This window comes from Anomaloglossus baeobatrachus, chromosome 10 (genome assembly GCF_048569485.1).
Source record: "Anomaloglossus baeobatrachus isolate aAnoBae1 chromosome 10, aAnoBae1.hap1, whole genome shotgun sequence".
Lineage (NCBI taxonomy): Eukaryota > Metazoa > Chordata > Amphibia > Anura > Aromobatidae > Anomaloglossus > Anomaloglossus baeobatrachus.
This window is the reverse complement of record NC_134362.1, coordinates 123,160,435-123,178,326: the sequence shown is the minus strand read 5'-3', so window position 1 is coordinate 123,178,326 and position 17,892 is coordinate 123,160,435. Positions and strand designations below refer to the sequence as shown.

Genomic DNA, 17,892 nt, shown 5'->3' with positions numbered 1-17,892 from the left:
ATGATGCTTTTACATGTTTTACCGTTTTATTCTTTTTCAGTTGTGAAAATAAAACCGGTGATGGACGGGCAGCCCGCGGACGGTCTGCATTTTACTATAGGGGAATGTGGCACCCTGGACAAGCCAGGTCGTCACAGGTACTACACCAACACACTCTACACTCCGGCTAGGCACACCGAAGCTAAACACAAATCCTAGTTGCCTTCCTCCAGGGGCTGATGTCCACACCAGGGGGTGGGCCAGGCGGTTGATCCCACCCACCGAGGAGTTCACAGTCCTGGAGGCGGGAAAAGGAGTCAGATTAGAGATCAGTTTTGGAGTTAGAGAAGTGAAGAGGAGAGGAGACTGACCGTGTCCGGGTGTGTGGCCCGGGCACTCAGCAAGGTTGGCAGACGGTGGTGACCTTCTGCAGGAGAGGCTGATTGGAGTGAACCGTACGGACCGGGGATGGGCGGTGGCCCGCCGGTACCAGATCGGGGAGTGAAGAGAAGCCAGCACCATCCGGCAGGGCCTACGGACCCCGACCAGGCTAGGAGTCGCCGTAAAACCGGTCAAATCCGTTAGCGACAGGAACCTCCAGGGTTTCCCAGCAGTCAAGACCCGATTGAAGGCAACAGCTCACACCGTAGAGGGAAGCACAGTCACCGCCAAGGCTACAGTTCCCAGGGCCAGAGCCTGCGGGCAAAAGGGGCTCCCTCAGCATCCATCCAAGCTGGGGAGCGGGTTACCGGTGGGGAGCCCGCTAGATTTTGGGGGAATAAAAGGGGTCCAACACCACATCCCCACAGGTGCACACCCACCCATCAAAGAGAGCTATAAGCCAATACCACCTTCACATTGCCAGTGTACCAAGGACATGTTGAGCAACATGAAGGCGGCTGGGGTTATCCGTGACAGTTGTAGCCTTTGGGCAGCTCTGTTGATCCTGTTAAAAAAGAAGGACGGCACCACTCCCCGTATTGAGGAATCGCTAGCTGCATTGAGAACTGCAAATTATTTTTCTACCCTTGATCTCACTAGTCACTATTGGCAAGTGTCCGTTGCTGAGGCAGACCGGGAGAAGACCGCCTTCGCCACCCCTATGGGTCTCTGCGAGTTCAAAAGCATGCCCTTCGAGCTGTGCAATGCGCCAGGAACCTTCCAGAGGCTGATGGAATGCTGCTTGGGACAAGATTTTAGGGTGTATAAAAAGGGAGATTAGATCCCGTGATCCCAACGTATTGTTACACCTCTATAAATCACTTGTAAGGCTACATCTGGAATATGGGAACCAGTTTGGGGCTCCACATTTTAAAAAGGACATTCAGAAGTTAGAGTCAGTTCAAAGGTGGGCAACTAGACTACTACAAGGAATGGAAGGCCTCCCATATGATGACAAGTTGAAAAAGTTATTAAGTGATTATTGGCTGCAATGGGGCTTTCTGGCTGGTGCCAGCCTCTCTTCTTAGCACACAGGAACCACAATCCCTACACCATGCTTCAATGGATTCTCTCATCCCAGCCCAGTAAAACTACATATTTTACACAGTCATAAGCAGCCAAAAGGGATCTATTCTATTCAATTGCAAATGATCTAGATAAGACTGAGAATAAGATACTGCACGGGACATAGCAGAGTTGGTCAAGTTGAGTGGAGATGAGTTTGCTATTTGGCACAGCTTTTTGCATCAATAAAGCAAGTAAAAGGTGTGAAAGATAAAAAAAGGGTGAAAGTGTGAAAAGTGAATTGGCCAAATTGAGGTGCATATAAAGTTTTTGCTTTCTTTCAATTCACTAATGGGGCTCATTTGAATCAGGTGAATTGAGTTCTGCTTTTGGAAACTGGGTTAAGAAGGGGTGCACCAGTCCTGGAGGTACTGCAATACCAGGTCAATGCGTGGAGTGGACAGAGCAAGATTTTTTCCATCTCCTTGTTCTAAAAATCCATTTAATATATGGTCCCCAGAGAGGGGACGTATCAGATATTAAACTGATAAGAACAGATTTAATTTTTTTTTTTTCTGTTTATCAGTAGGACTTCAAAATAACAAAGGTGATCGCCTCCCGTTGCCTGGGAACCGTCCAGGCACAAGAGGGCTATGTGTCACCAGAAGGCGCACACACTTCCTCAAGGCCGGCAGACGTGCAATCCCAGGCACCTTCCAGTACCGACCAAGGTAGCGTCCTCCGAAACTACACTTGATCTTAGCCAAAAGGCCGAGAAGCTATAACCCGAATTGGTTACGGCCTTGAGTGGCACCCTGGCCTATACCGGACACATCTTAGGGAGAGGGAGACAAACCCACGCCTACAGAAGACATTTTGTCACCCAAGCCAACCCTTGAAAAGGCTGTTTTGCAGAGCAAAAACAAGAAGAATGGTGCTTTTTGCAGCCGCCGCCCACTGCAATGAATCTGAATAACTCCTCCTTTTGGACACAAGCACCTCCCCTCCCCCTTGCAGTCTTTCCAATTCATGATACAAAAAGACGGACGGACAGGACAGGACAGGACAGGCTGCCTGACTTTCCGTCACTGCCACCCTTTGCCATCCTTGCCCGTAGAAAGCCCTTTCATCATCCCCAAACCCTAATCTTTTCCCTTCCCTTCCCAGATGCGTCTCACTCCCTTTCATTAGGAAGTGAGCGCAGCCTTTTCTCCGTTCTGCACATGCGCGACGTTAAACACAAATGCGCAGGCGTGCGTTCCATTACCCTCACTGCATTCCACTCCCATACAGGAAGTGGGCGCAGCTATTACTACGGTCGCACATAAAAGAACCCACGGCCACCACTGCACATAGCTGACTCCACCACAGGACACCCACTTCTACACCAACGCAGGTAAGACAGGATCGGCACCTCTATGCTCCCGTTACAATCAGGCTCAGTCACCATGTGATAACGCTCTCAACTCTTTAGTTGCAGGCTCCCCTTGCTTCACCTCCACTGGCTGTGCTGCCATTTCCTCTCCCACCTGGAAGGTATACTTTATTCCACTATTTTCCTGTTTCTCTCTTCCCCCTTTTCCCATAACCTACTTTTATCTGCATTTGTGGGGTATCTATATGCTATTTACATCATAGTTTTATTCATTAATATGGAAGGGAAGAGTGCCCATGAGAGTGTTGAACTGCGGAGAGCAAGAGATTAAGCTGCTCCGATTTGCCACCATTGATAAGCTGTTCTCAGTAGATACACATGCTATCCAAACAGCAGCATCCACCATTGCTTCAGCCCACCCATTCAGTGACAGCTCACCAAGTCAGCCAGAGGAGTGGTGTAAGGAATTACACGTAGGCACTGACTCCACACCTTCACATCACAAGAAGGGGGTCTACAGGCTAGTGCAAGAATACGAGCAAGTCTTCAGCAAACATCCGCTAGACTTTTGAAGAATAAAAGGGGTCAAACACTACATCCCCACAAGTGCACACCCACCCATCAAAGAGAGATATAAGCCAAAACTACCTGCACATTACCAGTGTACCAAGGACATGTTGAGCAACATGAAGGAGGCTGGGGTTATCCGTGACAGTTGTAGCCTCTGGGCAGCTCCGTTGGTCCTGTTAAAGAAGAAGGACAGCACCACTCCCCTGTATTGAGGAATAGCTAGCTGCATTGAGAACTGCAAATTATTTTTCTACCCTTGATCTCACTAGTCGCTATTGGCAAGTGTCCGTTGCTGAGGCAGACCGGGAGAAGACCGCCTTTGCCACCCCGATGGGTTTCTGCGAGTTCAAAAGCATGCCATTCGAGCTGTGCAATTTGCCAGGAACCTTCCAGAGGCTGATGGAATGCTGCTTGGGACACCGAAACTTTGAAACGGTACTGCTATACCTTTATGATGTTATTGTTTATTCTAAAGCAAACAAGATTTTAGGGTGTATAAAAAGGGAGATTAGATCCGGTGATCCCAACGTATTGTTACCCCTCTATAAATCACTTGTAAGGCCACATCTGGAATATGGGGTAAAGTCCTGAGCAGGTTGATAACCATTGGTTTGAGCATGGTAGGGTGTAGTGCGCATCTTCCTGCATCGGTAAAAGCTGCAGAAGTCCTTGAAGATTTCCGCTTCAAAGGCTGTGCCTTGATCTGTGAGGACTCTCTCTGAGTAGCCATGAGGTCTGCATAAGTGTGCTTGGAAGACCTTCGCTGCAGTATGGGCCATTAGATCTTTGACTTGTACCACAACCATAAATCTCGAGTAGTTGTCTACCATCGTAAGTGCATACGTGAGCTCGCCTCGATATTCTGCAACAAAACTCCCTTTTTCGATTTCAGTTTCAGCAAACACTCCTCTTCCTGTAGAAAATTTTATCATTACCTAAGACAGTCATTCTAATGCATGACAATATTAAGGCAATTTAGTTAAAACTTGTTTTAACTCACCTTTAAGGGGATTGATGTATTTCATGGTCAATCCAGGTTTGTCAGTGATGGCACTGACATAATGTATGGCTTCTTTTTCGGGCGTTATCCTTTGCCTTTTCATTGTGAAAATCCAGTTGCCTATATCAAAGCAAATTCTACTACTTGTAAAGTATGCAGAAAATGAAATGTAGAACATATAACATCAACTGCTTAGGAACGCATCATAGGTTAGTACTTAAAAGGATATTGTCATGTTCTAGTCATAATGCAAGCTGGACATTTTTCATGTTACCCTGTAATCGCCGGCCTGTTCTAATGCTCACAAGCCAAGATATAGGCTCAGCTGCTAAGGCTTCCCTCTGCCTTCTGAATGAAACTTGAATATGTCTGGGTCACTGTGTATATAGCAGGTGCTCAGAAAAAATAAGAGTCAATTCAATAGAAATAGCTCTGGCACACTATAGTGATCAATAACGTAAGAAAAGAACTCTTGGAATGCTGAAAATTCTTTATTTGTGCAAAAGGATAATTCATCCAACGTTTCGACCTTGTTTTTAGGTCTTTATCAAGGATAAAGTTATCTAAGATCATAAAGGGTTACAAAACCATATAAACACGTAATTAGTACATAGTACAACATAACAGTACAATATATTGCTACTTGAGAGTACAATGGGTCAAATGACCATGATGCACATACAAAAAATTTTTCCAAAGCCATAGTGAAAACATTTGTACTGAGGAAAGAAAATTTCCACATGACCTATCTGGAGAAACATTCTGGATCAAACAACCAAAAATAGTCAAGCAGGTAAATACACACCTATATGGATAACAGGATGATATGTGTTCAATTGTATAGCGTCATTGCGATTAAGGTACAAATGGAAAACTTGCAATCCTATATAGTGAAGGAAATGAACACATATCATATCAAAGAACACAGGAACATGGGTGTGAGAAAAACCTCAATGTTTATACTTTGTTCTTTATAATGGTGTGAACATGTATATGTCTCAGTACCTTATGCACTTGAGAATTCTAGTGAGTAGATCATGAAAGCCTATTTCAGAACTGGAATCGGTAAATAATTGTAGGTGGAATCTAAATGAAAAGATGGTACAAGTGTTATCATGACACGTGGGCTATAACACAATGGACCGTGTGACAAAGAAGAAAGGAGAGAAAGAAGAGGAAGAAAATGCAACTACCTGTAACATTACGTGATAGTCACTGGTAAGTATCACTTGACAATTCAAGTGAAAAAGGATTCCTTTATTAAAGGGTTCTCAGTCGCCTCATGATCATGAAATACTAGGGTAAATGATATGAGAATGGGTAAGAAGCACCACTAAAGGAAATATGAGATGCAGGACATATATCTATAAACCCCTGAACTACATGATAGAAATAAAAAGAAGAAAAAAGAAAAAAAAGAAGAAAGAAGAACACATAGAATGCGGAAAGAGAATGGGTACAACTACCTGAGTTACTGCAGGGAGGCCCCTGGTTGGTATTGTGAGGGTTAGTGGAATTCCTTCACTGAAGGGTTCTCAGTTGCCTCAGGTTCGTGAAAAATGCTATAGACAAATAATGCCCGGAGAAAAGGGGATCATATACAGCGAATAATGGTAATACAAGGTACATGTGTCACATGTAATAGTATATATATATATATTGTACTAAGCTCTACACCAGAAATAGAAAGTAGTCCCTCTGCCTTCTGTCTAGGTGCCCTGAGTTATGTCCTGTAAACTGTCACAGGGACCCAGACACACATGTGTAGTAGGGGAATATCCCTGCTGAGATGCCAGTGCTAGAGCACTCGTTTGCTGTGGAGTTGAACGCTATGTGAGCAGTTCTTACCTTCAATGAGCAGAAGTCTCTTTTTTCAGATTTCAATATCTCTGTGGGTATCTGGCAGAAATATGGAATACTCTTTACTGCTAAGACCCTGTACACCACTCCCACTAAAGGGGGCTTTACACGCTGCGACATCGCTAATGCGGAGTCGTTGGGGTCACGGAATTTGTGACGCACATCCGGCCGCATTAGCGATGTTGCTGCGTGTGACACCGATGAGCGATTTTGCATCGCTGCAAAAACGTGCAAAATCGCTCATCGGTGACATGGGTCTCCATTCTCGATTATCGTTACTGCAGCAGTAACGATGTAGTTCGTCGCTCCTGCGGCAGCACACATCGCTCCGTGTGACACCGCAGAAACGAGGAACCTCTCCTTACCTGCCTCCCAGCCGCTATGAGGAAGGAAGGAGGTGGGCGGGATGTTCCGGCCACTCATCTCCGCCCCTCCGCTGCTATTGGGCGGTCGCTCAGTGACGTCGCTGTGACGCCGCACGGACCGCCCCCTTAGAAAGGAGGCGGTTCGCCGGTCACAGCGACGTCGCCGGGCAGGTAAGTATGTGTGACGGGTCTGGTCGGTGTTGTGCAGCATGGGCAGCGATTTGCCCGTGTCGCGCAACAGATGGGGGCGGGTATCCACACTAGCGATATCGGGACCGATATCGCAGTGTGTAAAGTAGCCTTTAATAAACTGTGTAAAGGATTTTAAGTAAAAATCCACAATAAACCAGCGCTAGATGGGTTTTTATAATTTTATTAATAGACCACAAATAAAAAAATTTTTGCTATCCTTGTTTCAAGACAGAGTATTTGATAATATACAATACACTGATTATTACTAAAACCAAGGACCACATAAAACAAGGACCACATAAAATAAAAAATGAAAGTAATGAGAATAAAATTCTTTTGTATAACCAATTAACTTCGAGGTGATACAATATTCACATTGATTTAGTTTTACCAGTCTAATGTAATGCCCCGGCCGGTGGCATATATTTTGTTTGGTTAATAATTTAGACTTATACAATGAAAGATGTACTATACCACCCCTGGCTAACTTACAAGTTTTAAGTTGTACAATATAAGTTTGCGACGTTATATTCGCCCCCAGGGCCTGGGGGAATAAACTTCACAACAACTTGACCGCAAAAAACACCCCGGATTTCTCCGTTGATTAGGCTGGAACCGCTATGTACAGGATTGACCTGTTAGACTTCCAGAGCGGACGTTTTGAGGCCAGTGGCCGCGACTAGTGCTGGCTCTGGGGGAGATGTATGGTTACCGACATCCCTCTTTACAGAACCTTTATAACACTTCACAAGGCCACAAACCAGCCGGTCCCGTATTCTCCCAAATGTACTTTCGAAATCAAGCAGTACGAAGCCACTGAAAGCACCAAGATGTTGGCTGCGGACAACAATAAGATCAGCGGTAACTACTCAGCCTCTCCAGCGGGCAGTCCAGACCGTATCCAGTGTCAGCTGACTGATTCCACACAGGAGGAAGTTGCTTGGCAGGTTAGCACCACACAAGGCTCCGATCCGCTTCCAAACGAGCAATGCAGAACCGCTGGAGGTACCAATGTATCCTGGTTGCAGACAAAGGAAATGTCAGCGGTAACCTCTCAACCTCTCCAGCAGGCAATCCGTACCGTGTCCAGTGGAAGCCGGTTGATTCCACACGAGGGAGAGATTACTTGGCAGGTTATCACCGCACAGGTGAGGTAGGCAAAAACAGAGTCCTGATCCGACGCGCGTTTCGGGGGCGTGTAACGGCCCCCTTCCTCAAGGATAACTCAGCTGTTGCCTAGAGCACTATTTATGCATATATTTAATTGGTTATAATTTGCATAAAATTAAACAATGTTTAAATTCAACCAACATTCAATGACCACTACATATATCAATTTGTGAAAGACCGTTCATAATAGCCATATAATATAATTATGTGCAAAGGTTTTTCTAAAGGTTTTTCTAAAAAGACCTATATATAGCCTTGCTTGTATCATCATATACTGGGAAGACAATGTGTATATATGCATATGCTTTTTTTCAACAATAAATTTAACAAAAGGACATCATAAAGGTGTAATATAAATTTGCTATAATATGAAAAGCCCCTTATATCTACATCAACCTTGGGCAAGTGAAGCACCAATTTTAATATATATTATGCATATATACACATATATCTCCATGACAATCGCTTTTTTTTTTTTTTTTTTTTTTCCTTCTCTCCGTATTATTATCAGTACCTATTACTCCTCTACCTATAAAAATATAAATTAATTAAAAGCAAACAGTTCTATATCATTATTGAGTCCATATGGTTTCAAGGTGTTCAATTCAAAAATCCATTGGCTTTCTGCTCGTGACATTTTTTTAATGAAATCGCCACCTCTCCAATCCTTAGTTATTTTTTGTACGCCCCATACTTGGGATCCTTTAAAGGACCCTCCATGTTTTAACACATAATGTCTGGATAGGGGGTGCTTAGTACATTTATTTTTAACACTTCTAATGTGCTCACCCACCCTTTTCCATAGGGGTCTAATAGTTCTCCCAATGTATTTTTTCTGACAGGGACATTGAATGCAATATACTACTCCCTTTGATTGACATGTAATAAATTCTCTAATCATGACTTCTGACTGCCCCTGTAAGAAGGATTTCCGTGAAATATTTTTTGTATTCTTACATACTATACAGCTTTTGCATGGAAAAAAACCTTTCAGGCCAAATAATCCTCCCTTATTAGGTGCTGTAAGATTACGTATGGTGGGTGCCACTAAATTGCCAATATTGTTTGCCTTCCTATATATGAATATAACGTCGCAAACTTATATTGTACAACTTAAAACTTGTAAGTTAGCCAGGGGTGGTATAGTACATCTTTCATTGTATAAGTCTAAATTATTAACCAAACAAAATATATGCCACCGGCCGGGGCATTACATTAGACTGGTAAAACTAAATCAATGTGAATATTGTATCACCTCGAAGTTAATTGGTTATACAAAAGAATTTTATTCTCATTACTTTCATTTTTTATTTTATGTGGTCCTTGTTTTATGTGGTCCTTGGTTTTAGTAATAATCAGTGTATTGTATATTATCAAATACTCTGTCTTGAAACAAGGATAGCAAAAAATTTTTTATTTGTGGTCTATTAATAAAATTATAAAAACCCATCTAGCGCTGGTTTATTGTGGATTTTTACTTAAAATCCTTTACACAGTTTATTAAAGGCTACTTTACACACTGCGATATCGGTCCCGATATCGCTAGTGTGGATACCCGCCCCCATCTGTTGCGCGACACGGGCAAATCGCTGCCCATGCTGCACAACACCGACCAGACCCGTCACACATACTTACCTGCCCGGCGACGTCGCTGTGACCGGCGAACCGCCTCCTTTCTAAGGGGGCGGTCCGTGCGGCGTCACAGCGACGTCACTGAGCGACCGCCCAATAGCAGCGGAGGGGCGGAGATGAGTGGCCGGAACATCCCGCCCACCTCCTTCCTTCCTCATAGCGGCTGGGAGGCAGGTAAGGAGAGGTTCCTCGTTTCTGCGGTGTCACACGGAGCGATGTGTGCTGCCGCAGGAGCGACGAACTACATCGTTACTGCTGCAGTAACGATAATCGAGAATGGAGACCCATGTCACCGATGAGCGATTTTGCACGTTTTTGCAGCGATGCAAAATCGCTCATCGGTGTCACACGCAGCAACATCGCTAATGCGGCCGGATGTGCGTCACAAATTCCGTGACCCCAACGACTCCGCATTAGCGATGTCGCAGCGTGTAAAGCCCCCTTTAGTGGGAGTGGTGTACAGGGTCTTAGCAGTAAAGAGTATTCCATATTTCTGCCAGATACCCACAGAGATATTGAAATCTGAAAAAAGAGACTTCTGCTCATTGAAGGTAAGATTTGCTCACATAGCGTTCAACTCCACAGCAAACGAGTGCTCTAGCACTGGCATCTCAGCAGGGATATTCCCCTACTACACATGTGTGTCTGGGTCCCTGTGACAGTTTACAGGACATAACTCAGGGCACCTAGACAGAAGGCAGAGGGACTACTTTCTATTTCTGGTGTAGAGCTTAGTACAATATATATATATATATACTATTACATGTGACACATGTACCTTGTATTACCATTATTCGCTGTATATGAACCCCTTTTCTCCGGGCATTATTTGTCTATAGCATTTTTCACGAACCTGAGGCAACTGAGAACCCTTCAGTGAAGGAATTCCACTAACCCTCACAATACCAACCAGGGGCCTCCCTGCAGTAACTCAGGTAGTTGTACCCATTCTCTTTCCGCATTCTATGTGTTCTTCTTCTTTCTTCTTTTTTTTCTTTTTTCTTCTTTTTATTTCTATCATGTAGTTCAGGGGTTTATAGATATATGTCCTGCATCTCATATTTCCTTTAGTGGTGCTTCTTACCCATTCTCATATCATTTACCCTAGTATTTCATGATCCTGAGGCGACTGAGAACCCTTTAATAAAGGAATCCTTTTTCACTTGAATTGTCAAGTGATACTTACCAGTGACTATCACGTAATGTTACAGGTAGTTGCATTTTCTTCCTCTTCTTTCTCTCCTTTCTTCTTTGTCACACGGTCCATTGTGTTATAGCCCACGTGTCATGATAACACTTGTACCATCTTTTCATTTAGATTCCACCTACAATTATTTACCGATTCCAGTTCTGAAATAGGCTTTCATCATCTACTCACTAGAATTCTCAAGTGCATAAGGTACTGAGACATATACATGTTCACACCATTATAAAGAACAAAGTATAAACATTGAGGTTTTTCTCACACCCATGTTCCTGTGTTCTTTGATATGATATGTGTTCATTTCCTTCACTATATAGGATTGCAAGTTTTCCATTTGTACCTTAATGGCAATGACGCTATACAATTGAACACATATCATCCTGTTATCCATATAGGTGTGTATTTACCTGCTTGACTATTTTTGGTTGTTTGATCCAGAATGTTTCTCCAGATAGGTCATGTGGAAATTTTCTTTCCTCAGTACAAATGTTTTCACTATGGCTTTGGAAAAATTTTTTGTATGTGCATCATGGTCATTTGACCCATTGTACTCTCAAGTAGCAATATATTGTACTGTTATGTTGTACTATGTACTAATTACGTGTTTATATGGTTTTGTAACCCTTTATGATCTTAGATAACTTTATCCTTGATAAAGACCTAAAAACAAGGTCGAAACGTTGGATGAATTATCCTTTTGCACAAATAAAGAATTTTCAGCATTCCAAGAGTTCTTTTCTTACGTTATTGATCACTATAGTGTGCCAGAGCTATTTTTATTGAATTGACTCTTATTTTTTCTGAGCACCTGCTATATACACAGTGACCCAGACATATTCAAGTTTCATTCAGAAGGCAGAGGGAAGCCTTAGCAGCTGAGCCTATATCTTGGCTTGTGAGCATTAGAACAGGCCGGCGATTACAGGGTAACATGAAAAATGTCCAGCTTGCATTATGACTAGAACATGACAATATCCTTTTAAGTACTAACCTATGATGCGTTCCTAAGCAGTTGATGTTATATGTTCTACATTTCATTTTCTGCATACTTTACAAGTAGTAGAATTTGCTTTGATATAGGCAACTGGATTTTCACAATGAAAAGGCAAAGGATAACGCCCGAAAAAGACGCCATACATTATGTCAGTGCCATCACTGACAAACCTGGATTGACCATGAAATACATCAATCCCCTTAAAGGTGAGTTAAAACAAGTTTTAACTAAATTGCCTTAATATTGTCATGCATTAGAATGACTGTCTTAGGTAATGATAAATATTTTCTACAGGAAGAGGAGTGTTTGCTGAAACTGAAATCGAAAAAGGGAGTTTTGTTGCAGAATATCGAGGCGAGCTCACGTATGCACTTACGATGGTAGACAACTACTCGAGATTTATGGTTGTGGTACAAGTCAAAGATCTAATGGCCCATACTGCAGCGAAGGTCTTCCAAGCACACTTATGCAGACCTCATGGCTACTCAGAGAGAGTCCTCACAGATCAAGGCACAGCCTTTGAAGCGGAAATCTTCAAGGACTTCTGCAGCTTTTACCGATGCAGGAAGATGCGCACTACACCCTACCATGCTCAAACCAATGGTTATCAACCTGCTCAGGACTTTACCCCATATTCCAGATGTGGCCTTACAAGTGATTTATAGAGGGGTAACAATACGTTGGGATCACCGGATCTAATCTCCCTTTTTATACACCCTAAAATCTTGTTTGCTTTAGAATAAACAATAACATCATAAAGGTATAGCAGTACCGTTTCAAAGTTTCGGTGTCCCAAGCAGCATTCCATCAGCCTCTGGAAGGTTCCTGGCAAATTGCACAGCTCGAAGGGCATGCTTTTGAACTCGCAGAGACCCATCGGGGTGGCAAAGGCGGTCTTCTCCCGGTCTGCCTCAGCAACGGACACTTGCCAATAGCGACTAGTGAGATCAAGGGTAGAAAAATAATTTGCAGTTCTCAATGCAGCTAGCTATTCCTCAATACAGGGGAGTGGTGCTGTCCTTCTTCTTTAACAGGACCAACGGAGCTGCCCAGAGGCTACAACTGTCACGGATAACCCCAGCCTCCTTCATGTTGCTCAACATGTCCTTGGTACACTGGTAATGTGCAGGTAGTTTTGGCTTATATCTCTCTTTGATGGGTGGGTGTGCACTTGTGGGGATGTAGTGTTTGACCCCTTTTATTCTTCAAAAGTCTAGCGGATGTTTGCTGAAGACTTGCTCGTATTCTTGCACTAGCCTGTAGACCCCCTTCTTGTGATGTGAAGGTGTGGAGTCAGTGCCTACGTGTAATTCCTTACACCACTCCTATGGCTGACTTGGTGAGCTGTCACTGAATGGGTGGGCTGAAGCAATGGTGGATGCTGCTGTTTGGATAGCATGTGTATCTACTGAGAACAGCTTATCAATGGTGGCAAATCGGAGCAGCTTAATCTCTTGCTCTCCGCAGTTCAACACTCTCATGGGCACTCTTCCCTTCCATATTAATGAATAAAACTATGATGTAAATAGCATATAGATACCCCACAAATGCAGATAAAAGTAGGTTATGGGAAAAGGGGGAAGAGAGAAACAGGAAAATAGTGGAATAAAGTATACCTTCCAGGTGGGAGAGGAAATGGCAGCACAGCCAGTGGAGGTGAAGCAAGGGGAGCCTGCAACTAAAGAGTTGAGAGCGTTATCACATGGTGACTGAGCCTGATTGTAACGGGAGCATAGAGGTGCCGATCCTGTCTTACCTGCGTTGGTGTAGAAGTGGGTGTCCTGTGGTGGAGTCAGCTATGTGCAGTGGTGGCCGTGGGTTCTTTTATGTGCGACCGTAGTAATAGCTGCGCCCACTTCCTGTATGGGAGTGGAATGCAGTGAGGGTAATGGAACGCACGCCTGCGCATTTGTGTTTAACGTCGCGCATGTGCAGAACGGAGAAAAGGCTGCGCTCACTTCCTAATGAAAGGGAGTGAGACGCATCTGGGAAGGGAAGGGAAAAGATTAGGGTTTGGGGATGATGAAAGGGCTTTCTACGGGCAAGGATGGCAAAGGGTGGCAGTGACGGAAAGTCAGGCAGCCTGTCCTGTCCTGTCCTGTCCGTCCGTCTTTTTGTATCATGAATTGGAAAGACTGCAAGGGGGAGGGGAGGTGCTTGTGTCCAAAAGGAGGAGTTATTCAGATTCATTGCAGTGGGCGGCGGCTGCAAAAAGCACCATTCTTCTTGTTTTTGCTCTGCAAAACAGCCTTTTCAAGGGTTGGCTTGGGTGACAAAATGTCTTCTGTAGGCGTGGGTTTGTCTCCCTCTCCCTAAGATGTGTCCGGTATAGGCCAGGGTGCCACTCAAGGCCGTAACCAATTCGGGTTATAGCTTCTCGGCCTTTTGGCTAAGATCAAGTGTAGTTTCGGAGGACGCTACCTTGGTCGGTACTGGAAGGTGCCTGGGATTGCACGTCTGCCGGCCTTGAGGAAGTGTGTGCGCCTTCTGGTGACACATAGCCCTCTTGTGCCTGGACGGTTCCCAGGCAACGGGAGGCGATCACCTTTGTTATTTTGAAGTCCTACTGATAAACAGAAAAAAAAAAAAATTAAATCTGTTCTTATCAGTTTAATATCTGATACGTCCCCTCTCTGGGGACCATATATTAAATGGATTTTTAGAACAAGGAGATGGAAAAAATCTTGCTCTGTCCACTCCACGCATTGACCTGGTATTGCAGTACCTCCAGGACCGGTGCACCCCTTCTTAACCCAGTTTCCAAAAGCAGAACTCAATTCACCTGATTCAAATGAGCCCCATTAGTGAATTGAAAGAAAGCAAAAACTTTATATGCACCTCAATTTGGCCAATTCACTTTTCACACTTTCACCCTTTTTTTTATCTTTCACACCTTTTACTTGCTTTATTGATGCAAAAAGCTGTGCCAAATAGCAAACTCATCTCCACTCAACTTGACCAACTCTGCTATGTCCCGTGCAGTATCTTATTCTCAGTCTTATCTAGATCATTTGCAATTGAATAGAATAGATCCCTTTTGGCTGCTTATGACTGTGTAAAATATGTAGTTTTACTGGGCTGGGATGAGAGAATCCATTGAAGCATGGTGTAGGGATTGTGGTTCCTGTGTGCTAAGAAGAGAGGCTGGCACCAGCCAGAAAGCCCCATTGCAGCCAATAATCACTTAATAACTTTTTCAACTTGTCATCATATGGGAGGCCTTCCATTCCTTGTAGTAGTCTAGTTGCCCACCTTTGAACTGACTCTAACTTCTGAATGTCCTTTTTAAAATGTGGAGCCCAAAACTGGTTCCCATATTCCAGATGTAGCCTTACAAGTGATTTATAGAGGTGTAACAATACGTTGGGATCACGGGATCTAATCTCCCTTTTTATACACCCTAAAATCTTGTCCCAATCAGCATTCCATCAGCCTCTGGAAGGTTCCTGGCGCATTGCACAGCTCGAAGGGCATGCTTTTGAACTCGCAGAGACCCATAGGGGTGGCGAAGGCGGTCTTCTCCCGGTCTGCCTCAGCAACGGACACTTGCCAATAGTGACTAGTGAGATCAAGGGTAGAAAAATAATTTGCAGTTCTCAATGCAGCTAGCAATTCCTCAATACGGGGAGTGGTGCCGTCCTTCTTTTTTAACAGGATCAACAGAGCTGCCCAAAGGCTACAACTGTCACGGATAACCCCAGCCGCCTTCATGTTGCTCAACATGTCCTTGGTACACTGGCAATGTGAAGGTGGTATTGGCTTATAGCTCTCTTTGATGGGTGGGTGTGCACCTGTGGGGATGTGGTGTTGGACCCCTTTTATTCCCCCAAAATCTAGCGGGCTTCCCACCGGTAACCCGCTCCCCAGCTTGGATGGATGCTGAGGGAGCCCCTTTTGCCCGCAGGCTCTGGCCCTGGGAACTGTAGCCTTGGCGGTGACTGTGCTTCCCTCTACGGTGTGAGCTGTTGCCTTCAATCGGGTCTTGACTGCTGGGAAACCCTGGAGGTTCCTGTCGCTAACGGATTTGACCGGTTTTACGGCGACTCCTAGCCTGGTCGGGGTCCGTAGGCCCTGCCGGATGGTGCTGGCTTCTCTTCACTCCCCGATCTGGTACCGGCGGGCCACCGCCCATCCCCGGTCCGTACGGTTCACTCCAATCAGCCTCTCCTGCAGAAGGTCACCACCGTCTGCCAACCTTGCTGAGTGCCCGGGCCACACACCCGGACACGGTCAGTCTCCTCTTCACTTCTCTAACTCCAAAACTGATCTCTAATCTGACTCCTTTTCCCGCCTCCAGGACTGTGAACTCCTCGGTGGGTGGGATCAACCACCTGGCCCACCCCCTGGTGTGGACATCAGCCCCTGGAGGAAGGCAACTAGGATTTGTGTTTAGCTTCGGTGTGCCTAGCCGGAGTGTAGAGTGTGTTGGTGTAGTACCTGTGACGACCTGGCTTGTCCAGGGCGCCACATTCCCCTATAGTAAAATGCAGACCGTCCGCGGGCTGCCCGTCCATCACCGGTTTTATTTTCACAACTGAAAAAGAATAAAACGGTAAAACATGTAAAAGCATCATAAACATTTTACAACGGTACAGCTTCCGCTCTTCTCCCACCCAAACAACCTGGCCCTGATGCTGCCCCTAAGAAGCGGGCAGCACCCCTTGACCCCAGTCCAGCACCAAGTTGCCCGAGCGGGTTCTGTCTCTTTCAGGGGGCCCACGTCCAAGGGGACCCCTGAACCCCCGGAGGATCGCCACCGGTTACGGTAGTGGCGGGCCTAGGCCATCCCTTTCCTCCAGGCCCATCCTCCCAAATCAGCCTCTCCGGAGGCGGTAACGGTGTCAAGCCAACAAACATTTTTATTTACATTGCACTAAGTTTGTGGTTGCCCTGCAAGTTCTCGGGCTTGTCCGTAAGCAGTTCCTTACGCAATGGTTGCACAGTCCCTACGGGGACAACAGTTGCCGGCAACGGCCGGTTTAATCACGGTTCAATCAGGTAAACTTCTTTGGTTGATCATCTTTACTTATCATTTAAAACTTTCAAACTGGTACACTCAACACATAAAGCCCCCCCCTTTTAAAGAGTAGTTTCCCTGTACCTAAGTGGGGGTCTACCTAGGTTGGGGCGAGTGGACCTTCGGGGTCCGGTGTCAGTGGTGACAGGCAGTGGGGCAGAGGGAACAGTCAGTTCCTCCTCCCTGCTATCATGTGGGGCAGGCGGAGGCGTAGGGGAGCTGGGTACAGGTACCTCCCTGGGCACTGGCTCGCGGTTAACCGTTTCCATCATTTCTTCATCCACGGGTTGTGGGAACAGTATCACTGGAAGGATCACCGCACCGTTCTGTGTAGGCCAGTCTGCTGGAAAATCACCCATCATGGTGTGGATTACCTCTTTTTCCTTCTCCACTGGACTGGGAACTGGAGCCTCATCCGCTACTCTCAATGCTGGTGGGCACTTCTTCAGGTGGTCTCGGGAAACCGTGGCCAAAGTCCCCCCCTGGTCACGGCTGATCTGGTAGGCCTTCCCATTCTCCCATCCTGTGGGCTGGACTACATACGGGGTTTTTTCCCATTGATCATCCAGCTTGTGGGCCCTTCTTTTCCGCTTCAGCACTACATCCCCAGGTTGGAAGGAACCGGCAGGCGCCTTCTTGTTGAAGCACTGCTCCTGTTGTCCCCGACTCCGGCACAAGTTCTTTTCAACATACTCCTGGACCTGTCGGTACTGTGTCCTCCGCCGAGTGTCCCATTCAGCTGTCGACAGGAGTGCTTCTGAAGCTTCCAAGCCCATTTCCAGATCCACTGGTAGCCGGCCGGGACGAGCTCTCATCAGGTATGCTGGAGTGCATTTCGTAGAGCTGGAAGGGATGTTGTTGTACATATCGACCAGGTCAGGTAGCTTCTCCAGCCACAGGTTCCGCTCTTCCAGTGGTAACGTCTTGAGGAGGCCCAGGACCAAGTGGTTCATCTTTTCACAAATGCCATTGGTTTGGGCGTGGTAAGGCGTGGTCCGGATTTTCTTGCAGCCGTACAACTGGCAGAATTCCTGGAATACCTCTGCTTCAAAGGCCGGACCCTGGTCGGTAAGCACCCTCTCCGGGTA

The 17,892-nt window shown here is 45.5% G+C and overlaps 2 pseudogenes; one reads left to right on the top strand and one right to left on the bottom strand.

Annotated features, from left to right (window-relative positions):
* Positions 1-1,831: 1,831 nt before the first annotated feature.
* LOC142255484 (U2 spliceosomal RNA) lies at positions 1,832-2,037 on the bottom strand (annotated as a pseudogene).
* Positions 2,038-14,327: 12,290 nt separating this feature from the next.
* LOC142255443 (U2 spliceosomal RNA) lies at positions 14,328-14,534 on the top strand (annotated as a pseudogene).
* Positions 14,535-17,892: the final 3,358 nt, after the last annotated feature.